Source organism: Chenopodium album, chromosome 4 (assembly GCF_948465745.1).
Source record: "Chenopodium album chromosome 4, dcCheAlbu1.1, whole genome shotgun sequence".
NCBI classification, from domain to species: domain Eukaryota; kingdom Viridiplantae; phylum Streptophyta; class Magnoliopsida; order Caryophyllales; family Amaranthaceae; genus Chenopodium; species Chenopodium album.
Window position 1 is genome coordinate 35,386,018 of NC_137837.1, and position 27,973 is coordinate 35,413,990.

The following is a 27,973-nucleotide window of genomic DNA, read 5'->3' on the forward strand; positions in this document are numbered from 1 at the left end:
AACCTTAGAAAGGAGTGTAAATGTTCTTTCAGCTTCTGAAAGGCTGCCTTAGCAACATATCCCCATTCAAACCTAATCTTCTTTTTTATTGCTTGGAAGAAGTAAAGGCATTTGTCACCTGACCGGCTAAGGAGTCTCCCAAGCGTAGCAAGACAACCAGTAAGCCTCTAAACTTCCTTGAAAATGCGGGCTGAATTCATGTCAATCACCGCCTGTATCTTCTCTTGGTTAGCCTTTATCCCCCTTTGATCAATCAAGAATCCGAGAAACTTCCTAGACTTAACACTAAAGACGCACTTTTTGGGATTTAACATGACCTAATGCCGCCTTAGTGTGGTGAAGGTTTCTCGAAGATCAGCAAGGTATTCCGTCTGTAGCTTTGATTTGACTATTGTTTTGGGTGTTTTTGTCCCTCAGGAGAGCTACAACTCATAGTCTTGTTGAGGAGCGCCTAAACCTGCACAACAACGGAGACTCCGGGTGGTTGGAGCTCCGCCTCCGACGATCATGTTAGAACGTGTAGTTGTGAGTAAAAAGTGTAGAAAAAGATACAGGTGAGATCTTCTCGGATTCCGAGATCAAGGGATTTCTCTTATGTAAGAGAATTTCAGTGATTTTGTTATAAATTCCATCTACCCCACAAATAGGAGAAATCTCCCTATTTATAGGGTCATTCTTGATAAGTGTGCCCTTACCTAGGTCATTTGACCTAGATATGGCGGGCTGCCCGAGCTTTTGGCGGCTTTTTGGGAATTAGGCCTTTGAAAGCCGTCATTCCTTTTGATGACAGTGGATTCCACGTGTCATTACGTAAGTGACCCAATTTAGGCCAATATAAGATGGACACGTGTCATATTCTCATTGGACCACGTGACGGGGTAATTTTACCCAATATATTTGCCCCACACATATGTGACGTGGCAAGCCACATGGCATTTGTGACACGCGTCACCCGCACAACGGTGGAACATAAATTACTATTCACCTTTTGGGAAATTTACCAAGATTCCCCTGAAGTTAACCCTCTATAAATAGAAACTTTGCCCCTCTCATTTTCGCTCATTTACGAAAAAAGGTTTTGAGAGAATCAGGGAGAATCTTTTACTTTTGTTTGAAAACAACACTTCCGTTTGCCGCTTGCTATTTGCCGCCTGACCTAGTCGGCATGTTCAACTTTGACACAAACTCATTCAGGTAACTGCCTGCTATATATTTTCTCTCTTTTTAAAATTTCCTTTTAGTTTGATGTAGACAACTACTTTTGGCCTCATGTCCCGACAAGAAGTGTAATGACGATAAATAAAACCATCTTCGTGTTGGATCGAAGTGAAGAATACTTATGGATAAATGGTAAGCCACAAATCACAAAAGACTAGCCCAAATTAAAGAAAAAGCCAAAACAAAGGTCCAATTAACAAAACCCGACCATAATTAGGCATAATCCCGTGCTTAAACCCTAATAATGACATATTTAGGAGCGCCTAGGTTAAATCTTAGTATTGCCGCAGAAAAAGTTGCACGCATCTCAAAGAGTCGCGCTGGGCTGCCGCTCCCTACTAATTCAGTTACGTGCGACACCCAGCGCAACCTCCAGATTTGCGCTGCGGAAGATTCTTATTTATAAGAAAAATATAAAAACAAATCTTACCATAAAGCCGCGCGCAAGATAATTAGTGTCGCTGCCCCTAGTAGCGCAACTTAATCACTTGCGTAGGGATGCCGCGCGCAACTCATTCTGTTGCGCGCTATACCTTCTACAGCAGAATGCTCGAAACCCTAAACCTAATCATTCCCTATAAATACAAGCTTAGACCGAGGATTAAATAGACAAGAATTAACCTAAAACTCTGGCAAAATACTTGTGAACTTGTGCAACCTAGCCCTTCTTGTCCTAAACAATCACCCTTTTCATACTTTGTTACTACAGTGAAGGTTCCCCAACAAGAAGGAGTCCATAAGTGTTCTAAACGGAGATCTAGCAAAGAGCTAGAAGTGGTAAATTCCCGAGCACTTAGTTAAATCACGTTTATTTTCTTGTTTTAAAGGACTTTAATTAATTAATTAGTGTTGTTTGATCACCTTTAAAATAAGTAATTAATCAATTCCACTTAATATCTTGCATTAAATAAAGATTAGAATTGAATTAAATAATTGTTGGTTGATCACTTAAGCAAAGGCGAATCTTGTTCATTTTCTTGTCCTTTTCACAAATTTATTTAAAAAAGAATAACGACATTACGATGTAATTTCTACTTGAATAAATGCTTGTATATAAAATCAACTAACATAGTTTTAGGTATCGCGTTGCATATATTGTTTGGTGATGAAATTTTAAAAAAGGAAGAGCTAGTAAAGGCCGTACTAGGGCTAGGATAACGATTCCCCTCTAAAAGGAATTCTATTTTAGTACCCTCGCTCCCGAACTCATTTCTTGTTTATAGACCAATTTGGGCATCGGTAAACTTATGATTTGTGCTAATTTTTCCATGAACACCACATGGAAGTAAGGCATGAGTGAGGTTTATGAGTTTTTTCCTAAAACTCATTGGCGACTCCTACTTGTTTCTTACAAAAAAGTGTAATGATAGAATCAATTCTAATTCAAGGTCCCCAAAACAGTCAGGAATTCAAATCATACTACACCCTAACAAGTGTAAAGTCCTAGGCTTTTAAGTGGCCAAGGGCATTTAAGGAGAGTACCCCTTACGATGGTATCACCCTCCTTACAGTGGCGACTCCACTGGGGACTTAGAGGTTACATAATTAATTCGTAGTTATGGTCTAATGTTTCCAACACTAGGTAGCCTCTGAATTGTAACGAGAATTAAATTGGATAATCTCTAGTTAGAGAGCGAGCAACACATAATATCTTCCTTTTGCACAAGAGTAAAAACAAAACAAGCAATATTGCATCATGCATAAGCATAGCACACTTATACCATTGTGGATTGGCTCATTGACTAGGGGTCGCCAACACTAGGCTTCTATCTTGCAATCAATAACAATCATCCCACCCATATCACCAAAAAAATGTTGGGAGGGAGATGTCATGAGTCAACACATTGAGTGACTTATTTGTGCGTCGTTTCTTAAGATATGGTACCTTTGGACACCCAAGTCTTTTTGACCTTAGAACGACATTGCGTGAATCTTGACTTATAGCATGGTTATGTGATTATGTGACTACGTGCAACGTGTTAGGATAGTCTTCTTTTTCTTCTTTTTAGTTTGGTCTAGGTTCTCAATTATGAAGTTGTCTCTTCGTGATTTAGCGTCATATTCAAAGAATAGCAAAAAAAAAAGATTCGAATAATAAAAAAAAAACGATGACAAAAAAACGCTCGAATTAAAAAAAAATTCTACGAGTAGGTGGCGCGCGCAAATCAATGAGTTGCGCGACCCCTCCTAGCGCAAGTATATCGTTGTACGCGACAGCCATGCGCAACTGAGTCAGTTGCGCGCGCCCACCGGAAGAGTCAGTTTTGTTTTCTTAAAAAAAAAATTGACTCGTCCAAACAATATCTTCATTGATGAATTGTTAAGGGCAATGTTATCCGTTTGAATATATTTTGCGTTTTTTTTCCCTTTTTAAACAAGCGTATCGATTTACTTACCCTTTCGTAATCCTTTAGGTCCGGTTTTCATGCTTGGGAAAGAGGACCCCCGGGCACTCGCATTCTACGTTTACCACCAAAATATCAACCCCTTTCAAACAACTTTTCTTTGACAATTAATCCTAGTCCAACAATAATGCCAACCATCGAAGAACTTCAACAAGAGACTCTTTGTTTGAGAGAGGAAAAGGCTCAAGAGGCCGAGGAGAGAAGAATTAAGAAAATATAAAATGTTAAAAAGAAAAAAGCTGAAACTTTAGCCTTACGAGAAAAGATGGAACAATTATCCATCAAACAAAAGTCGTTGGAGAAGCTAGTTCTTCATTCTACAATGGGGAACAAGTAAGTTGACGCACAAAAGTTTGCTCCTCTTCCAGGACTTGCTTTACCGGAAAAGTTCGTAGCTATGAACTTGCCAATATTTAAAATAACCGATAATCCACAAAATCATTTAATGTGTTTTACTGGCACTACGACACTAAAGGGAGTTGACCCTAAACTTTATGCTTTAACTTTCCCTTTATCCCTAGATCCAACTGCGAGAGAGTGGTATTATGGGCTGGATCCAAAATTCAAAGCAACATGGGAAGATGTAGTTTCAGCTTTCATTACCCAATATGAGAGTAACGTAGAGTTCAAGTCAACTTTACGTGAACTCAAGATGCTTAAGCAAGGCGACTATGAAGGTTTCCTTGCTTTCTATGGTAGATGGCGAGAAAAGGCGGCCCACCTTGCCCAAAGGCCTCCTGAACTCGAGTTAGTACAAAAATTCATCGACAACTGTCATGAGAAGTACAACAAACCTCATTATCATCATCAACCTATGAATAACTACAAGAAGGGGAATGATAGTGCATCATCCTTTATTGACGTATTTACGACTTCCACGCAACATAATAACACAAATCGATATGATGATCCTAGAAAATGATGGACAAAAGAAAGAAAATTTACTCCATTTCCTTTAAGCTATAAAGAATTGCTAGAAAAATTAAATAAAAAAGGCTTACTTGCGTCGACAGGGCCAACACCACCCACTCCACCAGAAAGGAGATTTCCTCAATGGAATGGTAGTGCTTATTGTGCTTATCATAGAGGCGTTGGACATGATTTTGAACGTTGCTATGTTTTAAAGCACAAAATACAAGATTTAGTAGACGATGGAAGAATTCCCACGCCTAAACCAAACAATAATGTGTCTGCCTTAGGGGTGTTTCACATCGATGAGGACTATAGGGGAAGTGACACGTTCAATCCTTTGGAATATATCACACCTATAGGAGAACCTCTATCCACATTATTCATAAGGGCAACTAATGAAATATGTGGACTATGGGACGACGACTTTCAAGACTTATATGTCCCTAAGTATGTCGTCGTCCCACCTCCATCTTGTTTACAAAATGAAACAAATGGAGCGCTTGATTGGGATAATTTCTTGGGGAAATCTTGAAATGGAGGCAAATCTAAAGCCTCTAGAAGAAAGTTGGTTTATGAGTCCTACGACTAACCCAAATGAGACTGATCAATTAACTCGTTATGGGCGAGTCTACCAAGCACCACCATCAAATGGATCTTTTACCATACAAAATCAAACTCAAGGTCAAGTACAAAATCCAATACCACCTCCACTTGAGGTAGAAAATCCATTGGATAAACAACATCGCCAATCTAAGGCAAATGTTAGCATTTGGGAACTCCTAAGTACTTCTAAAGAACATAGGAATTCTCTCATGAACGCTCTAACGGCTTTGTTTGTAAGCACAGACACAACCCCTCAGGATCTCGTTAGCTTGCTTACTTGCGAGTAATCCGACAAATCAATTGTTTTCACCAATGATGATTTGCCTTCAAAAGACACTAGCCACAACAATGCATTATACTTAACTGTGGGATGTAAGGGATACAATATCCCTCTAACTTTGGTAGACAATGGGTCAACGGTAAACGTATGCCCATTACGAACGGTAGAATACTGAGGCTTAAATCCAGAAAAAGATTTCCAATCAGCAAAACAAAGCATTAGGGCCTATGATAATTCGAGAAGATCGGTGTGTGGAACTGTTAAGCTACCATTAACCACAGGCCCATTTCAAAAGATGGTTGAATTCCATGTTATGGACATAAAACCTACATTCAACCTTTTACTTGGACGTCCTTGGATACATTAGCTTGGTGCAATATCATCCTCACTTCATCAAATGATTAGGGGTAACTATCATGGGCTTCCTATGACTATACATGCTTCTCCACTCAAAATAGCAATAAATGATCAATCAATCTTAGAAATAAAGCATGATAATGATGAAGAGGACATGTGTGGATTTGGCGTGAAGCCAATCTTCACAATTGAAATGGAAGAAGACTTTAAAGAACAATTCAAGCTTGATCCATATTCCACTCGGATAGTAAACAACATCTTACTCAAGAGTAGTTACTTTCTTGGGATGCCTTTGGGAATAGGAATGAAGAAATCTCTCTTACTTCCTATCCCAAAGAAAATCTTGTCCTTTTGATTAGAATATAAACCAACCAAAGAAGAATTGGAGTCTCACGATGCAAAAAAAAAAGCACGTAGAGACAATAATAAGAAAGAGATAATCACCTCACTCCCATCCTATCAACAAACACTTAATGGTAATTAATTAGGTAGGGAGAAGATTACCCATGCTACGACTCCCTAGAACCCTTAGTTTTCCAGGGAATCAAGAAGCCTGGATTTGAAATATTTCATGATTGCTACTTCTTGGATGACGATCTTAGTATCGTTAAATACAAAAACCCAATTCCGGGGTGCTATGATGGGAAAACATTTAACTTGCTATTTGGACTACATCAAAATCATGTTTCTACAATCACCAATCAAAACGCCATTCAAGATGAAGCTTTTGACCCAACCTTGTTGATCACCCTTTCCAACGAAAATTTTGAGCATGGATGGAGGAAATCTTTCAAATGGACCAATCACAAAGGCGATAAGCTGAAAGTCGCCACAGGCGAAGGGAAGATGTTTGGAGAATCGGACGATGAATACATTATAAACTCTAGGGAAGCTGAAAATCAAGGCCTTATGGCCATTACTGAATCTTTATTTTCTAGTTCCAAGAACGAAGATCCCAAAAAGGATTCTTCTCTTGATGTACACTCTTTTTATTTTAATAATATGAGCTCTATTACCGAGTATATGCCTTCTATTGAATCTTTCGAATTCCATAACAATCAATCTAATGAATATGATAACATTAATAAATTGGTTGAACTAATGAATGAACAAGAACAAAAGAACCCTATCGTTGAAGAAACTGAAATAGTTAATATAGGAACTAATGAAAATAAAAGAGAAGTCAAAATTTGATTAACTCTAAATCCGAAAGTGCAATCGACCCTCATATTGACGCTCCAAGAATTCGAAGACATGTTTGCTTGGTCATAAAAGGACATGCATGGAATAGATAGGGAAATTGCGGAACATACCATTCCCTTGAACCCTACCTCTAAACCAGTGAAACAAAAGTTTTGACGAATGAAACCTGACGTTGCATTAAAAATAAAAGAAGAAGTAAAAAAACAGTAGGACGCCGGTTTTATTCACGTATATAATTACCCAGAATGGGAAAAGAACATCGTCCCTGTCCCTAAAAAGGATTGACGAATTCGCATGTGTGTCGACTTTAGGGATCTTAATAAATCTAGCACTAAAGACAATTTTCCTCTACTACATATTTAAATATTGGTAGATAACACAGCTGAACATGCGATGTTATCCTTTATGGATGGATACACAGGTTACAACCAAATTTTAATGACAAAAGAAGACGAAGAAAAGACATGCTTTATTACCCCTTGGGGTACGTATTGCTACACATTCATGCCATTCGGTTTCAAGAATGCAGGAGATGCGTACCAAAGAACGGCTACGACTCTCTTGCATGATATGATACATAAAGAAATAGAAGTGTATTTAGATGATATGATCGTAAAGTCTAAAGATAGAATGGGACATATAATAGCTTTACGCAAATTTTTCACTCGCATAAAAGAATACATAATGCGATCCTAAAAAATGCGCCTTCGGAGTAACTTCTGGGAAGTTACTCGGATACGTAGTAAGCACATGTGGCATCGAGATCGATCCCTCTAAAAAAAGGCAATTGTTGACATGCCTCCCCCTCAAATAGAAAAAGAAATTAGGGGATTCCTTGGAAAACTATATTACATTAGTTGATTTATTAATGAATTAACTATGACTTGTGAGCCAAAATTTAAAAAATTGAAAAAAGAGGAGAAACATGAATGGGACGATCAATGCCAAAAGGCCTTTGAGAAAATCAAAGATTATCTCAAAAGTCCACCAATTTTAGCACCACCAGTACCTAAACTACCTCTTAGGCTATACATTACAATAAATGACACAGCCACAGGCGACATGTTAGCACAAGAGGTAGAAAAAGTCGAGCGTGCAATATATTACATAAGTAAAAAATTCATCCAATATGAAACAAAATATAGCACCTTGGAAAAGACAAGCCTAACATTAGTGTGGGCAATCAAAAAATTACGACATTATATTTTACCACACACTACTCCTGTGATTTCTCAACAAAATCCGATAAAGTATTTGTTTGAACAACCACCTATACAAGGAAGGATATCTAAGTGGTTGGTGTTGTTGGGTGAATTTGAGCTAAAATATATTCTTGAAAAGTCAATGAAAGGAAAAGTAATTTCCGACTTTCTAGCACAACATCTAATTCAAACTAGTCGTTCAGAAACTACTCATCTTCCGGATGAAGAGATTCTCATGACACAAGATGAAAATGGGCAATTTACTTTGACGGTGCGTCCATTCTAAAAGGATGTGGCGGAGGAGTATTACTAATAAGTCCAGAGGGAGCACATACTCCAATCTCTGTCTAACTAGACTTTAAGGTTACTAATAATGCCGCAGAATGTGAAGCGTGCATTATTGGATTAGAAACAGCGGCTAGCATAGGTGTGAAAAAATTAGAGGTATATGGAGACTCAAGTTTGATTATAAATCATATACTAAAAAAATGAAAAATGGAAAATAAAGAACACCATAACGATATTATACCAAGCACACATAAAGAAACTCATCGAGCAATTTGAACATATTGATTTTAAATATCTCCCAAGGGATGACAATAAATTTTCCGATGCGCTAGCAAAATTAGCCTCAATGATCAACATTCCAGATCACTTACATATGATGCCATTATGCGTTGATAGAAGAGAAGAACCAGCGTATTGCAACGCCATAGAGGAAATAAATGACATTGAAGGAGACAATCCTTGGTATGATCATATCCTCCAATATTTTACTCATGGCACATATCCCGAAAATACTTCATCGAAAGACCAACGAGCCTTACTAACACTTGCGACCCAATATAGTTTAGTAAATGGTCAATTATGCAAAAAAGGACCCAATGGTCAAAGTTTATTATGTATAGGCCAACCAAAAGCAAAACGCGTTATGGAAAATACTCACAAAGGTGTTTGTAGACCTCATATGAATGGTAAAATGCTTTCAAAAATAATTTCACGACAAGGGTACTATTGGTTCACTATGGAACATGATTGCATATAATATGTTAAAAAATGTCCAGAGTGCCAAATGTTCGCTAATTTACAACACCTTCCACCATCCGAACTATACAACCTCACTTCCCGTTGGCCTTTTTTTAACTTGGGGAATTGACATAATTGAAAAAGTCTCTTTAACAGGAGCAGGAGGGCACGAGTACGTATTGGTTGCCATCGATTACTTCACTAAGTGGATTGAGGTTGCTTCTTACGTGAATATCACTTCTAAACATGTTGCAAAGTTTATTGAACAAAACATATTTTGTAGATATGGAGTTCCACATGAACTAATTAGTGATCAAGGATCTTAATTCAAAGCTGAAGTCGAGACCCTCTTAACTCATTATAAAGTAAAACATCATCACTCATCCCCATACAGACCTCAAATAAATGGAGCTATAGAGTCGGCAAATAAATATATAACAGTCATCATTAAGAAAATGTTAGAAAATTATAAAGACTGGCAGAATAAACTACACTTCGCATTATAGGGTTATAGATCGTCTATATCAACATCAATAGGAGTAACTCCATACTCCTTAGTTTTCGGAATGGACGCAGTTCAACCAGTCGAACTGGAAATACCATCCCTACGCATCGTACTTGAAAGTAAGCTACCTGAAGCTGAATGGGTAAGAGCGAGGTATGAAGAGCTTTTATTCCTCGATGAACGACGACTAAGAGCTTTGCATCATGTTCAAGTCTACCAAAGGCGCTTTGCGCGTCATTTCAATAAAAAAGTCAAACCAAGAAATATAAAAGAAGGTTACTTTGTACTAAAGGAGGTTAGGGGTCCACCAACCGATCCAAGAGGGAAATTCAAACCTAATTGGATAGGTCCCTAACGCGTAATTGAAATCCTATCAGGAGGAGCCGTCAGATTAATGGATATTGGAGTAGATGAAATTCGCCAATTATTAAACATTGATTGCCTTAAGAAATACTCCCTCCGTCCCAAATTACTTGCAACGGTTTGACTTTTTACACTATTCACACATCTCCCTTTGACCATCTTTTTTAATTATTATATGAAAGTCAATGTAATCATATAAGATGTTGTTAGGTCTATTTTAATGTATATTTACTTAATATAATTTTTTTTATAACTTATTTGAATATATAATAAAAGATATCAACGGTCAAACATGTGTATCGGCAAGCGTGTCCAGTCAAAATGTTGCAAGTAAACTGGGACAGAGAGAGTATTACATATGAAATCCGGATAAAAATCGTTCACTCATACAATCAATTTTAATTAGCATTCAATTGAAAGATTCTAAGTGTTATGCATTGTACCGAATAACATGGTAAAATACATAACACTTGGGGGTAATTTAGAAATAATAAACCGTTCTAAATGTTCAAATTTTTTCGAACATCACGAAAAAATCTTCACACTTGGGGAGGTAATAATAATGAATTTTTAAAATATATTTTTTGAGACATTTGTAGCATAGGTGTCGTGCGCAACTTGAAGAGTTGTGCGCGGATATCACGCGCAACTGATTTCGTTGCGCGCAACAGGCTTGCGCAACTACTGACGTTGTGATTTCTACTTGCGAAAAAAAGAGGGTGTTTCTTAAATATAACATATACTCGGAAAATAAAATTAAACTTTGATTTAATTCTTTTTAACAAAGTTTGATTAATTTTTCATTTAATTTCTATTAAAGAGACTAAAAAAAAATAAAAAATACATAATAATAAAAAAAAACATTAGAACTACGTAAAGACCTGATTTCGTAATACGAATACGTAGGCAATCTTTACGATTCGGTGATATCAAAATACAAAAATATAAGGCTCATTTTAATTCATTCAAAATTCAAAAGAGATACATCGTTGAACTAAATTGTAAACAAAAAAAAAACATAGTAGTGATTACACTTCATTCGAAAAAATTAAACTAATGATAAAATTGTGTAACACTCTAAGATTTTACTATGTCCTCGATTGTCACAGATGATGGAGGAGTAGTATCCATCGCATCATTTTCAGAACCCTCGGAGCTTTCCCCGACACTCTTGTTCTTCACCCAAACATTGTTTTTAAATTTGGGGCCTTTAAGTAGAAACCTAAAAATGTCTCTTTCACCGCCACTATTAGTCGGGTTAAGTATTTAATCCTGAGAGTGCTTAAAAAATCGTATTTGATTAAATTCGTATTTTTAAATAGTCCATGGATTAATCTTGATGTTTGGTAAAAGCATAGTTTTAATTTCAGCCCAAACTTATTAGTTAATTTTAGCCCAAACCTCTTTTTATTTTATTGTTTTATTATTTATTTTGGCCCAAACTTTTTAATTATTTTAGCCCAAATAATAATAAAATCAGAAAATGGCTCGAAATTATCAATCGGCACTCAAAATGTTGAACGAAATTAGTGTTAAAAATGAATTTAGACGGAAAAGCGGACTAAAAATTCCCGCGCCATGACAACAGTCCACCGTGTCACCGGAAACTTTCCCGTCTGAAGGTGGGATTTCCCGTGACATGATGAGTGTCATTTATGGCACTTATTTTGGGTGTTTTTGTCCCTCGGGAGAGTTACAACACGAAGACTGATCCGGGATGAGCTATACCTGCAAAACAAACGGAGACACCTGTTGGGTGGTGCTCCGCCTCCGACGATCAAGTTAGTAACTTGAAAAGGAATAAAGAGTACGGAAATTTAGGTGGGTATCTGCTCGGATTCCAAGCTCAGGTGTTTCTCTGATGTAAGAGAAGGCAGGTGTATTAAATGACAAAACGTTCTTCCCTCAAAATGAGGGGTATCTCCCTATTTATAGGGTCTTTGGGAGTTGTGCCCCTGATTAGGTCACTGAACCCTAATCATTGGTGGGTTGCGCCGTTTTGCGGCATTCTCGGGATTTGGTCCTGAAGGCCGCCTTTTTTCCCTTATTTTCTGGAGTGACACGTGTCGAGCAGGGATTGGTCCACTTTGGGCCATCCTGAGGCTGACACGTGTCATCCTCTGATTGGACCACGTGGCGGGGTAAAATTACCCTAAACATTTGCCCCTCACAGATGTGACGTGGCACGCCACGTGGCATCTGTGACATATGTCACGCTCCGGTTGGCGGTAATTTTACCGTTACAAAGTAACTGTTCACCTTCTGGGTAAATTACGGAAATGCCCCCAAATTTACCCTCTATATATAGCCGTTTTACCCTCATAATTTTGTACGCTTACAAAAATTTCCAAGAGAGAAAAACTTTGAGAGAGCAGAAGTCACTTGTTTGAGTCAGACGTGAGCAAAAAGCTTGTTCTTCAGCTATACAGCCGGTCCCGCCTACACTCAGATACCAACTCGAAAGGTACCGTCTCTGTCTCTCTCAGCTCTTTTCTTTTTTCACCGCTTGTACATATTTCTTGCAATAAATGGATGCATCACCAACACACACAGCACGACCTAGGTTAGAGTCCAGCCGGTCACCAGGGTCGGCTGAGTCTAGGAATGGGAGTGCCGGCTCGGGGTGTTGGGACCACCCTTTTCCATGGATTCCGACCAGTTATGTGTCTGTGCAGGACACCATGGCTCGGACAATGCAGACGGCCACGGATCCGAATTACAAGAGCGAAGGCTCGGCCGGCCAAACGCCTGAGGGAGAAACGTCTGGTCAGGGAAACCAGACGGCTCTGGAGAGATCCCCTCCGCGCGCCCCTTCAACCCCTGCAGACTCTTTTTTGGAAGAGTGCGATCAAGGCGGCGACGAGGCCGCCTATGCCCCCATAGACCAAAGCGAGGGGGAGACGGAGAGCGACAGCTCCGCCTCTACCTCCGAGAGCAGCGATGACTTGCCCCCTCTTCCGGATAGCGAGGAGGAAGAAAGGAAAAATAGAGTGAGAAGGACGATCCCTTCAACATCCACGTCTCCTCCAAGGACCGAATCCAGATGGGAGAGAACTTAGAGAACTTTAAGAAAATGCACCCGCTAGGAGACGGGTATAAGATCCGGGTGCCGCCTGAGCTGGGCACCATCGCTTGGGGGGATGATCAAGAGAACGCCAACAACTATTTTGGCTGTTATGAGGCGGCGTTCAAAGCCGGCCTTCGCTTCCCCCTTCACCAGGCGGTGAAGGCAATTTTGAGAGGCTACGGCCTTGGGCTCTAGCAACTTACCCCCAACTCCTGGACCAACATTCTGGGGTATGTTGCCGCCTGCGAGTTCCAAGGGCTTAACCCCGGCTGGGAGGCTTTTGCAAGCATGCATTACCTCAGCAGAAGCCCAGGCGGCTGGAGAGCGTGGTATACCCTAACCACACAGCCGCAATACATGATAACCTTGGACAAGGTCTCAAAGTTCGATGGCTGAAAGCACAGGTTCTACCTGATGTCAGCCCCAACCATACGGGAAAATTATTAATTTCGTCTGTACAATAAGAAGTCTGACTTGTTGGGCAGGAAGTGCGCTCTTCCCCGGATCCCAGAGGAAGACTTTGACAAAATAATCGAGGCAGACTTTTTCGGCCTCACAGACGCAACTCTGTCAACCGGGGGGACAATAAAAGTCCCTAAGAATTGGATTCCCAAGAGCGCCTGGTTCAGGGATGAATGTTTTCTAGCCGCCTGCGGGCTAGGGCACATGTTTAATAAACGTATGCGCCAGGGTTCACACCGTCTGTAGTATTTTTCTATTAGAATTGATTTATGATTTTGACCAATTTCTTTCTTTTTGCAGAAGAAGCGCTAAACATGTTGCAGTCGGAGAAAACTCCCAAGCGGTCTTCTACGACCATCCGCAAAGATCTTGCGGAGAAAGCTGCGGCCGAGCTCAGGGCCAAGGTATTGAGCGCCTGACCCTTTCTTAAGTTTATTTTATAAACTGTCTTGCCCGTATACTAACCTTGACTTGTTTACTTTCACAGGGGGGAGAAGTTGGGAAATAGTTTGAGAAGAACCTCAAACGGGCTAGAGAGGAAGCCCCAGCCGTTCTTAACAAGATAAAGAGTCTGCCTTTACGTCAACTCCTGGCGCCTCAGCCGGGGTTAAGACGATGCGGATAGCGGGGCGACTCGAGAAGGTAAGCGGCTGCCTGTGCCTTGATCTTGTCAACCCCTCAGCTGCCGCGGGGTTCACCACGCCTGCAAGCGGTTCCCGCTTGGCCGACTCTAAAGGTAAGAACCCTTTTAAATCCCCGCTTGAGCTGGGGTGGCCTTTACGGGTGAAATCCCACTCCCAACAGACGTCATCCTCAGACGGTCGGCAACAGATAGGTGCTGCCTTAGTTTCGCACTCATCACGTATTTATTGTGGTGCAGATCAATCTCCCTGCTGGCCAGACGTCCAGAAGCACGCCAAGGCCATGCTGGATGCCGTCCGGAAGAGGGATAAGGACAATATCCCTGGGATAGAGACGTTCAATCTTGAACGCATTCTATCCCTTCTGGCTGAGGTAAGAAACTTGTCAATTCAATGTTATTTTTTCCAAGTAATTATCCCGCCTGTAATTCTTATACCGCCTGCTTTTTGCAGGCCATGCTGCAGGTGGACGGGCTCAAACGTCCTTATTCCCGCAAACGGGAAGAGGTAAAAAGGGCCAAGAAGTCCGCCATAGACGCTGATAATATTGCTTTCCACTCAACTATCGTAAATGAACTTGAAACTAAAGCAATAATTATGACACAGGCGTCTAAAATCCAGCAGCTGGAGCTAGATCTGAAGGCGGCCGACCAGCGGGTAACGAATGCTGAGACGGCCAAGAAGGGGGCGGAGGAGGCCTAGAAGAAAGCAGACGAGAACGCCAAACAGGCTGATGAGGCGCTCAAGAAGGCCCAGGCGGACCTTGACAAACTGAAATCCAAGGTTGAGAGGCTGGAGAAGGATGTTGCTCAAGCTCAGAAAAACTTTGCAGCAACCCTGGAGGCGGAGCAAAACCACCTTGTTGCTGAGAGTGATGCTGACAACGACGCCCGTATGAAGATTGCTTGGGCTGCCTTGTATCCAGACGCTGATTATAGCATCTGGACAATGGCACACAGCTACGCCGAGTACGTGGTGTACTTGAGAGAGCAAGGCGAGCCAGAGCCTGCCTCCTTTAAAGCCTGGCTCAGCAACAATGAGCCGACCGCGCCTGAGCTTCTTGGTCCCGGCGAAGCGCACCAAATTCTCTCAGATGATGAGGAGAAGGGGGAGAACCAGGAGACTCCGTCTGTAGGCCAGAAGTGACCCCTCAGCGGCAGTATGCCAGTCTTTGGTTTTTTAATTCCTTTTTATTTAGCGGTTGTATTCCAAAACTTACTTTTTCCGGCCTGCGTGCCGAGTATTCTTGTATTTACCGGCTGTGGAGCCGTGTTAATTAACAATTTCTTTCTCCCGGACGGGGTCCGATTAACATTTGATCCATTACAACCGTTTGGTTGGATGAACTTTTATGAATTGCACCGACTAAGTCGGTTTTGATTATTTTGCATTTGAATTTTTAATTTTTGCCTATCTTATGAAAAGCATGTGGTGATTTTTTGCCTAACTAGTCAACAGTCTTGCTGTCCTTGCCCCTGGACGGCTGTGTGATTGGTTTCAATTGGAGCTAGTTGATTGACTTGAAAACGTTTGATGCTGCAAAGAGCATGATATGTTTGTAAGTCAATCAATCACAGTAGTGATTGCCCCAAACCAAGTGCACAACCATACACCAACAGGCGTTTCGGTCACTACCCAGACGGCTTATGTCCGTCTTGGTAGAGATTTCATAGCCATTGAACTCTTGCCCCCATTGGGGTGAGGTGCAATTTTTGGAATAAATAACCTAAGTGAGAACTTCAGCCGGCGACCGACTGATGCCTATGGGCATCCGGTATTTAGGAACTTATTCGTTCTTCGTAGGTTATTTTGGTCAGACGGCTATGAGTTGACCAATTTGGTCGTTCAATTTTTGTCGTCTGCATGGATACGTAGAACCGACAGATAATCTGTTCTCTGCAACGATTGCACCCGGAGGAGTGTCGCCGGACGCCTTTGTCCATGTTGGGTTAGGCGATTTTATAAAAAGAGCAACCATCCGGCCATTTTAGCCTCTGGTCTTGTTTGAGACCGGTTGTGTAGCCACTAAACGTTTTTGTGCTTAGTTTCTTAATCTGTGTTGAATTTACACTAAGTATCGAACTTAGTTTTTTAAGCAAACGAGTCTGTCTGGGTATTACCCAGACGGACAGGCAAATATTTGATCATGCTAAGTATCAAACTTAGTTAGATAAATGGAGAATCTGTCTGAGTATTACCCAGGCGGATAGTCAAGCAGTTGAATAAACAACGTATCAAACTTAAATTGGAGAATCCGTCTGAGTATTACCCAGGCGGATAGTCAAGAAGTTGAATAAAAAAAGTATCCAACTTAAATAAACAAGGGATCCGAGCATTATCCAGGCCGATAAAAAAATGTAACCTTCACTAAGTATCGAACTTAGTTAGATAGATGGGGAATCGGCCTGGATATTACCCGGATGGATAATCAAACGATAACTTAATTTTTCAAACAAACACTGAATCTTTAATAATTGACTCATTGTTTACAAAAAGTTACATTCTCAGAAGTAGTACTTTTTTAGATTGTCTACATTCCAAGTTCTAGGCAGGCGCCTGCCGTCCCTTACTTCTTCATAGATCCGGTAGGGACCTTCCCAATTTGGTGTTAGCTTTCCCAATTCATTGGCCCTACCGGTTGCCTCCATTTTTCGTAACACTAAGTCGTCAACTTTCAAAGGACGCTTGTGTACTTTTTTGTTGTAGGCTCTAGTCATTCTCAGACGGTAAATCTCATGACGCAAGGCGGCATTGCCCCGGCGTTCTGGGAGTGAATCAAATGCAAGGCGCATTGCTTCCCAATTTGCCTCTTCATCATACAGCGTGACTCTGAGAGTCGGCTCGTAGTGTTCGATGGGCAAGACGGCTTCAGCACCGTAAACCATGAGAAATGGGGTTTCACCGGTTGCCCCTTTCGCTGTTGTCTAGATGGCCCGTAGGACATGGATTAAATATTCTGCCCATAAGCCACCGGCTCTTTCTATTTTCTTTTTAATGCCGTCAGAGATAAGTTTGTTGAAAGCTTCAACTTGGCCGTTTGCTTGGGGCCGGCCAACAGATGCAAAATAACTTGAGATCCCCTGATCTCCCAACCAAGTTTTTAGCTGAGGCGTCTCAAACTGAGGACCATTATCAAATACCATAGACATGGGTACCCCGTACCGGGTGATAACATTCTTCCAGATGAAGGAAATGACGTCTGAGGTCTTGATGTTTTTAATCGCCTCAGCCTCAACCCACTTGGTGAAATAATCCATAGCCACTAAGATATAGCGCTTTCCGCCTGGAGCAGGCGTGTAAGGACCTAGAATGTCCATGCCCCATTTTGCAAATGGGATTGGACTGTGGATGGCCGTCAGATCAGTAGCCGGACGATGAATAAGTTTTCCAAACTTTTGGCACTTGTCACATTTTTTCACCAATTCCTTGGCGTCTGCTTCAAGAGTGGGCCAAAAGTAATGTCGTCTGGCTCTGACGGCTAGGGACCTGCCGCCTATGTGAGAGGCGCAGAATCCCAAGTGCAAGTCTTTGAGAACTTCTTTCCCCTTTTCTGGGGTGACACACTTCAACAAAGGCTTCAGAAACCCCGCCTTGAAGAGTTCTCCATTTTTCAATTCGAATCTTGCAGCTTGCTTTTTCAGGACGGCTGCTTCCTGTGGCGAATCAGGAAGTGTGCCGTCTGAGAGATAGGCCCGGATGCCATCCATCCAGGTAGAGCTTCGGTCCAGAATTCCAATGGGATCCTCAAAGATGCTTTTCTTTTCAAGAACTTCCCAGAAGACTGAGGATCCTCATCCTCCTCATGGTCGGTAAAGACTTCTGGGTCTTTGCCTAGACGGTTAGGAGGTATAAACTCTTGAACCATCTTCGAGGTACTCTCCCCACAAACGGCGCCAAATGTTTTGGGTGTTTTTGTCCCTCGGGAGAGTTACAACACGAAGACTGATCCGGGATGAGCTATACCTGCAAAACAAACGGAGACACCTATTGGGTGGTGCTCCACCTCCGACGATCAAGTTAGTAACTTGAAAAGGAATAAAGAGTACGGAAATTTAGGTGGGTATCCGCTCGGATTCCAAGTTCAGGTGTTTCTCTGATGTAGAAGAAGGCAGGTGTATTAAATGATAAAACGTTCTTCCCTCAAAATGAGGGGTATCTCCCTATTTATAGGGTCTTTGGGAGTTGTGCCCCTGATTAGGTCACTGAACCCTAATCATTGGTGGGCTGCGCCGTTTTGCGGCATTCTCGGGATTTGGGCCTGAAGGCCGCCTTTTTCCCCTTATTTTCTGGAGTGACACGTGTCGAGCAGGGATCGGTCCAATTTGGGCCATCCTGAGGCTGACACGTGTCATCCTCTGATTGGACCACGTGGCGGGGTAAAATTACCCTAAACAACACTCATAGGATAGTCTTTTAGGGTTATTTCTTTCCCTTTTTCATGCTTTCTTCTCTTTTTTTTGGTCCTTTTTCCTTAGGTTTCTCTTTCTCCTCTTTTCTTTATGGTTGTCGTGTTTTCCTCGTGTTTTCCTTTTATTTGGCTCTTTTTCCTTTTATTTCCTTTCTTTGTTTGCTTGTGTGGATATTTGGAGAATCACCTTTGAAAAGGAATCGAGTTAGGGTCGTAATGATCAAGTAAGGAAAAAGCATTTGGCTAGAGAGGGCTTTGAGAGGCCTCGGAGAGGTCTCCAAGGTATTTCCAGCAGGCCACGGGCGCGGGTCAGTGGAGCCGCGGGCACGGGCTTAAGAAGAGCAAATTGCAAGATTTTGGTAGGAGCTTCCCGCGGTTGCCCCGCGGGCTCTCCGCGGGCGCGGGAAATCTGGAGAGGGCGCTCCATCTCAGAGAGACCGCGGCCCCCTGATTGAATTTTGGGAGCAGGGGATTAGCCGCGGGCGCGGCATCTTTGGCCGCGGGCGCGGGTCTATCTTGCCGCGGGCGCGGGTGCTGCCCAGAAAGCCCGCGGAGGGTTCCGTACCCATTTCTCCGCGGCCGCGGATTCATCGAGAGAGACCGCGGGATTTGCCGGTTTCTTCTTTACCTATAAATAGTATTGTATTGCCTTTTTGGAGAGGAAATTTTTGATAATATTTCATTAGCATAGTTTTAGAGAGAGAATTTAGAGAGAGGTTAGAGAGAAGTTCTTGGTTTTGGATTTGTAACTCTACATTTGATCAATCAAGTTTGGATTTCTTCATTTTCAATCATCAATATTAGTGAGAATCTCTTCCTTCTTTCATTTCTTACTTACTTGCTATTTGATTTATGCTTGTTGCTTGTTTTTCTTTGGATTTGAATTTGATATTGTTTTATATTTTGATTTCTCTTAGATTTTAATATAGAATGAAGATTAATGCAATTTCTAGTTATTTGTTCTTGAATTTCACCATGATTAGTGAGTAGATTTGTTGCTAGGGAAAGGGGGAAGCATGTTTGATTAATGAAATTGCTAGTTGATGCTCTTTGATTTATTATTTTGTTGCAATTAAATTGGTTGACATAGTTTTGCATGTGATTGATCGGACTAGGAGTGATCAACCTATAAGATTAATCTAGATTGCATTGCAACTCTTAATGACATGAACAGTTGAATTGAAAGTTGCTCTAATTGATTGGGTTTGCTTGTGATTCTTCTTGATTTGCCTTTCATAGTGACACCTAGATTGGCTTATAGGAGATAGCTTTTGAACTCTCTTGATTGCTACTATTGTTTGTCCATTGCAATACTTGAATTAATTGATTGAGCTCTAAACTAGCATTATCATTGAACTTGCATGTGGAACCCATATCCCTAGTGTTTAGACCTTTGATTTACCTGATTAGACTTGTTTTAGTTTACCATAGTGCAAACCATTACCTAAACCCCATCTTCGAGGTAGCTTGACTTAGACTCTATTTTTCATCATTGCATTCCCTAGGGATCGACCCTTAACTTACCCTATATTCATATAAGGTTGGTTAGGTGTTTACAAATTTAGTTTGACTTGGAGGATGAGTAGATAACGACATATATTTTCCTCTTGTCAAAATGGCGCCGTTGCTGGGGAATGCTATTGGTGCTTAGCTTTTGTTGTTGAGTCTACTTCATTTTAATTGAAAAAAAAAATACAAAAAGATTTTGATTCTTTAGGCTACACTTGTAGCCGTGCTACTAATAATTTCTTTGAAGTTTTACATGCATAGAGCTCGTGATCGATCCATTGTGCCTTTTGACCCGGAAATTGAAAGGACTCTCTCAAGGAGAAGAATAGCTAATCGATCCTTGGGGTATAGTTCTTCAAGTGAAGAAGAGATTGAAGAAGAGAAAGGTATGGGAGAAAATCCGAGAGTGGCCTTGAAGGAGCTTGGAATACCCGGTGCTTATAGGTTTGAGAGCGGCATAGCTCCGCCTACAACACCGGCAAATGATTTCGAGATTCGGCCGGCCATGATCACCTTAATTGAGAGGAGGAAATATAGTGGGGCTAAGAATGAGAGCCCGTTCAACCATCTTAAAGAATTTGAAAAATATTGCAACACCATCAAATTCAACGGAGTTTCTCAAGAGTTCATACGCCTCAAGTTGTTCCCCTTCTCTCTCATAGGAAGATCCTTAGAGTGGCTAGATAAAGAAGTGAAGCCCAACTCCTTAAGAACATGGGATGATGTTACAAAGGCCTTCTTGTCCCGCTTCTACCCTCAAAAGAAGACGGCGGAGGCAAGAGCCTTCATTCAAGGGTTCAAGCAAAGGCCAATTGAAAGCCTTTACGAAGAATGGGAGAGATACAAAGAGTATCAAAGGGAGTGCCCTCACCACGGAATCCCAACATACCAAGTGGTCCAAATCTTCTATGGCGGTTTAAGTCCCCAAGGCAAGTCATGCCTTGATGGGGGAGCCGGGGATCCTATCATGAACAAGACCGAAGAAGAAGTGGTGGACATTATTGAGGATGTGGTGACGTACTATAGAGATTGGCAAGATGGGGAGAGAGACTCTTCAAGCAAGCAATCTTCATTGTACTCGGTGGACCATCTAAATGCGATCAACAACCTTTCCTCTCAAATGACAAACTTGGGAAAGGAGATGACCGCAATCAAAGCCAAGTTGGAGAGCACTTCTTCTTCTTCCCAAGCTTCGAATCTTCCCTCCCAATTTAAGGGGAGAGGTAATCTTTCTAACTCTCAACCCCCTCCCTCTTCACATAATATGCCTATGGGTTGTTTGTTTTGTGATGCATGTGGATCGTATGATCATGACTCTAGTAATTGTCCTAATGATTGTGTGGATGAGTTTGATAACAATGAGAGTGAACATGTGAATTATGTGTCAAATAATAATGCTCAAATGTTTGATAATCAAAGAGGTCAATGGAATAGGAATTACCAAAACCAAGGCAATTTTGACAACTATAATCAAGGTTGTGGTTATAGAAACCAAGGGAACCAAGGTTCTCGTGGGAGCTATAATAACCAAGGTTATAGTGGCCAAAATCAAAGCCAAAATTATGGTAATCAAAACCAAGGTTATGGAAATCACAACCTAGGTAGTGGTAACCATAATCAAGGTGGTGGTAACCATAATCAAGGTTATGGTCAAAATCAAAATAGGGGTACTTGGAACAACCAAGGGAAGGGCAATTTTAAAAATAATAGTCAAAGAGGTCCCCCACCCGGATTTGTTCCAAGGACTCAAGGAGAAAATTCCTATTCACAACCTTCTTCACCTAGGACCAATTTGGAAGAAATAATTGAGCATCAAACCAAATTGTTGAACACATACATGGCAGTTAGTGATAAGAAGTTTAATGAAATGATGACCCACAATAAAATGCTTGAAAACCAAATTTCTCAACTTGCTAATGCTTTGAAAGATCATGCAAGCACTTCTTCTTTACCTTCCCAAGGTCTTGATCCCAAGAAACACGTGATTGCTATTGTTACAAGGAGTGGTAAGGTTCTTGAGGAGAGATTACCTAGGAAGGGTGAGGATAAGGAGGTTCCTAAGGAAGCCTTAGTTGAGAATGAGGGGGATAGGGCATCATTGGATGAGGTTGTGGTTGAGACACCTAGAGAGGTGAGAGTAGAGAAAGAAATTGTGAAACCCAAGCTCCCTTACCCACAAAAATTCATGAGACACAAATTGGATGAACAATTTGGGAGATTCATTGATATGCTAAAACAACTTCATCTTTCTCTACCTTTTACCGATGTGATCAACCAAATGCCAAATTCCTCAAGGACATTTTGAGTGGAAAAAGGACTTGTGAGGTTGTGGAAACTATCAATTTGACCGAAAATTGTAGTGCTATCATCATGAACAAAATGCCACCCAAATTGAAAGACCCCGGAAACTTCTCCATACCTTGTGCCATTAACAAGATGCAAATTGATAATGCCCTATGTGACTTGGGAGCTAGTGTGAGCATAATGCCATATTCGGTTTATCAAAGGCTTGAACTAGGGGAACTCTTACCTTCTAACATTACCTTGCAATTAGCCGATAGGTCAATCAAGTTTCCAAAAGGTAAGGTAGAAGATGTTCCATTGAGGGTTGGGAAGTTTGTGTTCCCGGTGGATTTTATTGTGCTTGAAATGGATGAAGATGCTACCATTCCAATCATTTTAGGTAGACCCTTTCTTGCTACCTCGGGTGCTATGATTGGTGTGAGGAGTGCAAAGATTTCCCTTAAGGTAGGAGATGAGGTCATTGAATTTGATTTGAATGAAAGCATGAATTATCCATCTTCTTCTCTAGAAAATTTCATGATGATTGATTCACTTGATCATGTTGTGTCTTCCATGCATGAGCATTTGCTCACCTCTAACGATGCTCTTGAGAATGTTTTGTTGAACAAGGATAAAGTAGGTACGCCATGCAAGGAAGTGGCATTCTATGAAGAATTTCTTAATGGAAGCATGGAGGTAGTGGATGAGCAAATGTGCTTGAAAATCTCAAGCCAAGAAGCTTTGCAAGCGGCCACATCAAAGGAAGGTAATGGTGTGCCTATGGTAGAGCTCAAACCTCTACCATCACACCTTAGGTATGAGTTCTTGGGCCCTCATTCCACTTACCCCGTGATAGTTAGTGCATCCTTGAGCGTGAGCCAAGCTCAAGCGTTATGTGGTGTTTTGAGAAAGCAGCAAGGTGCTTTGGGGTACACAATTGATGATCTTAAAGGTATAAGCCGCGCCTTGTGCCAATACCACATAACACTTGAGGAAGGCGCCCTTCCTTCTATCGAACGACAAAGAAAACTACATCCCCAAATGGGAGAGGTAGTTAAGAAGGAGATCACCAAGCTATTGGATGCGGGAATCATATTCCCCATCTCTAGCTCAAGGTGGGTCTCCCCCGTGCATGTCCTTCCAAAGAAGGGGGGCATGACCGTGGGTGAGAATGAGAAGGGTGAGCTCATTCCAACTAGGGCGGTCACGGGTTGACGGATGTGTATAGACTATAGACGTCTAAACACATCCACCAAGAAGGATCACTTCCCTCTTCCATTTATTGATCAAATGCTTGAAAGACTAACAAGGCACAAGTTTTATTGTTTCCTCGATGGATATTCGGGATTCTTCCAAATCCCCATCCACCCCGTGATCAAGAGAAAACTACCTTCACATGTCCTTATGGGACCTTTGCCTATCAAAGAATGCCCTTTGGTTTATGCAATGCACCCGCTACATTCCAAAGGTGCATGATGAGTATTTTTGGGGATATGTTGGAGGAGGAAATGGAGGTGTTCATGGATGACTTTTCGGTGGGGGGTGTCTCATTTGAGGAGTGCCTTGTGAATCTTGAGAAGTGTTTGGAAAGATGTGTTAAGGTCAATCTTGTTTTGAATTGGGAGAAATGCCACTTCATGGTGGAGGAAGGTATAGTGCTTGGGCACAAGATTTCAAATAGAGGCATTGAGGTGGATAAGGCAAAAATAGAAGTGATTGAGAAACTTCCACCTCCAGTGAATGTCAAGGGTGTGAGATCGTTCCTTGGTCATGCGGGTTTCTATAGAAGATTCATCAAGGATTTTTCACTTATTGCTAAGCCCCTAAATGACCTTCTTCAAAAGGATGTTGAGTTCATTTTTGATGACAAATGCTTGAAGGCATTTGATAGATTGAAGAAGGCCCTAATCTCCACTCCTATTGTTCAAGCCCCAAGGTGGGATCTTCCTTTTGAATTGATGTGTGACGCAAGTGATTGGGCTATTGGAGGTGTTTTGGGACAACGTGTAGACAAGAAGCTTCATGTGATTTACTATATGTCCAAGACACTCAATGGGGCTCAAAAGAACTACACAACAACAAAAAAGGAATTTTTAGCAATTGTGCACTCTTTTGAGAAATTCCGTTGTTACTTGTTGGGTTCCAAGACCATAGTCTTCACGGATCACGCAGCCCTCAAGTATCTATTTGCTAAGAAAGAGTCCAAGCCTAGGTTGATTCGATGGGTGCTTGAATTACAAACTTTTTAGATTGAGATTAGGGACAAGAAGGGTGCGGAGAATGTTGTGGCAGACCATCTTTCTCGCCTTGAGGGTGATCAAATTCATGATGATGGTTCACCTATTGGGGATAAAATGCTTGATGACTTCTTATATGCCATATAGGTGAAGGAACTCCCATGGTATGCCGACTTGGTGAATTTTCTAGCATGTGGGGAGTTTCCACCCTCTTTCTCAAAGAACCTAAGGAAGAAAATCAAAATGGAGGCAAGACATTACTTGTGGGACGATCCCATCCTATACAAACGAGGGGTTGATGGCTTACTTAGGCGTTTTGTTCCAAATGAAGAGGTGCCTAGTGTTTTAAAGATGTGCAACTCGGAATCTAGTGGTGGGCATATGGGTGTTTCCAGGACCGCTACCAAGGTTATTCAATGTGGTTTGTGGTGGCCGCATCTCTTCAAGGACTCATGGGGCTTTGTGAAGTCATGTGACCGATGTCAAAGGGTTGGGAATATCTCCGAGAGGAATGAGATGCCTCAACAACCCATTCTTGAGTTAGAGGTGTTCGATGTTTGGGGGATTGACTTCATGGGACCATTCCCATCTTCATATGGTAATCAATTCATACTTGTGGCTGTGGACTATGTTTCTAAATGGGTTGAGGCCATTGCCTCCCCTACTAATGACCACAAAGTAGTGTTGAAGTTGTTCAACAAAATCATCTTCCCAAGGTTTGGCGTGCCTAAGGCTGTGATAAGCGATAACGAATCTCATTTTGTTCACAACGCCTTCCAAAAGATGTTGAGGAAACATGGAGTGCATCAACGGTTCGGCGTTCCATATCATCCTCAATCGAGTGGCCAAGTCGAGGTCTCCAATCGTCAAATAAAGATCATTCTTAAGAGGACGGTTGAAAGAAATAAAAAGGATTGGTCGAACAAGTTAGATGATGCTCTTTGGGCTTATAGAACGGCTTTTAAGACGCCTATTGGTACCACTCCATATCGCCTTGTCTATGGAAAATCGTGCCATTTCCCGGTAGAGCTTGAACATCGTGCCTTATGGGCCATCAAGAAGATAAATTTTGACTTAGCTAGTGCGGGGGAGAAGAGGTGGTTGGATCTTCATGAGCTAGAAGAACTTCAACTTGATGCTTACGATTGTGCTAGCACCTACAAGGCTCGCTCCAAGGAGGTTCATGACAAGTTGATTGAGAAAAAGGAGTTTTGTGTAGGTGACAAAGTCCTCCTCTACAATTCAAGGATGAAGTTGTTCCCCGGAAAGCTCATGTCAAGATGGAGTGGACCATTCTTGGTGAAAGATGTTTTTGATAATGGTGCCGTGGAGATTTATCCTTTAAACTCCTCATCTTCATTCAAAGTTAATGGTCATCGGTTTAAGAAGTACTATGATAGAGTGTTTGTTGGACTTGTTCACAAAATGGTTATTTTTAGGCCACCATGAGATGGTGGTGCACGTCGAGCTAACGACATTAACCAAAAGCGCTTACGGGAGGCAACCCGGATTCTCATCTCATTTCTTTTTCCTTTCTTTTCTTTTATTTTTCCTTGATTGGTTTTTGATTTTATTTTTGAGCTGGTTTTGTGTTTGTCTTGTAGGTCGCCCATTATCATCACTTGTTGGAAAGCAGGGGTTTGAAGAAGAGTTTAGAGTACAGGGGAGAGGGCTCCCCGAGGGCTAGGAGAGACCTCGGGGGCATTTTCACCTCTTTGAAGCAAAATTGAAATATCATTCCAAGGACTTCCCGCGGTTGCCCCGCGGTCTCTCCGTGGGCGCGGGAGGTTCTGGAGAGGCCTCGGAAGAGTTGGAGAGGGCGCGGCCCTCATATCAAGCATAATTGAATTTCTTTCCAGGGACTTCCCGCGGTCTCTCCGCGGGCGCGGGAGATTTGCCGTGAGCCTCAATTATAGCAACATTGAACCCCATTCAAGGGACTTCCCGCGGTTGCCCCGCAGTCTCTCCGCGGGCGCGGGAGGTATTGGAGAGGGCGCGGCAAATCAGGAGAGGGCTCGGCCCCCATCAGGTATTAAAATTCTAAAAATTCCAGGAGGTCTCCGCGGTTGCCCCGCAGTCTCTCCGCGAGCGCGGGAGATTTGCGGCGGGCGCGGCATTTTCGGGAGAGGGCGCGGCGATCTGGGTTTATTACCCGGGCACGCCCCTCTTCTCTCTCTCTCCTCTCTTATTTCCTCCTCTTCTCCTTATTTTTCCCCTTCCTCTCTCTACCTCCTCTCAAACCCTAACCCTAAAACATCAATTTCTCACAAATTTCTTCACCTTTTGCCCAAATTTTTCACAAATTCGTCCATATTCCTCCATTTTCAACACTCCTACTCTTCTTTCTCGTGCTTTTTCGGGAAATTTCGGGTCTTTGAAGTGCTTTGAGTTTAATTTGAGTCTCCAATCTTGGTATACTTCTAACCTTTGTAATATTTTTGTCAATTTCAATTGATTTCTTTACATTGGTTTGTTTACCTTGAATTTGAGCATGATTTTTGTGTTTTATGGTTGATTTATGGGAAAATTGGTATATTTGGGTGATTGTTACTTTTTCTTGTTGGTTCATGATTATATTGATGAATGATTGTTGATATTGTTGTCTGTTGTTGGATTTTGGTTGTTGTGTTGATTGGAACAGGTACCTTGTAGTTTGTGGTGGTTTGGTTGGATTTGTAAGGAGGTTTGTGAGTACTTTTTGGTGGAAGTTGTTTTGTTTGAGGGAGTTTGTTGTGTTCTTGTGAATTGTGTGAATTTTGTTAAAATGTATTTGATAAGAAGAGTCAAAAGTAGCAAGAAGCGCTCAAACCAATCCCCCGGCCAATCTTCTCAAGGCCAATCCTCAAACCCTCAACCCCAACCGCATTCCACAACTCAAGATGATGCTCCTCCTCCTCCTTTACCCCCTCTCAAATTTTGAAACCGGTCTAAACAAACCCCCATCTATAACAAAATGAAAGACCGGAAGTTTAGACCCTCTCGGCATTACTTTCGTGAGGATATGGCCAAGCTAGGCATTGAAAATGACCTTAACATCCTTCTAGATAACCTAAGCTTGGGTGAGTTTCTAAAATCGGCCCCTAGAACCTATTTGGAGCCTTCCATTGAGTTTTTCTCCACATTTAAGTTCAATAAGGTGGGGGAAACCGATTTTATTATTTTCTTCCAACTCTTTAATGTCAAACACACCATGAACCTAGCCGAGTTCAATGTAGCCCTTGGTTTCAACCCCAATGGTGATATCTTCGAGCCCCTTATCTCCCTAGTCCAAACTGAGTATAATGAGGTTTCT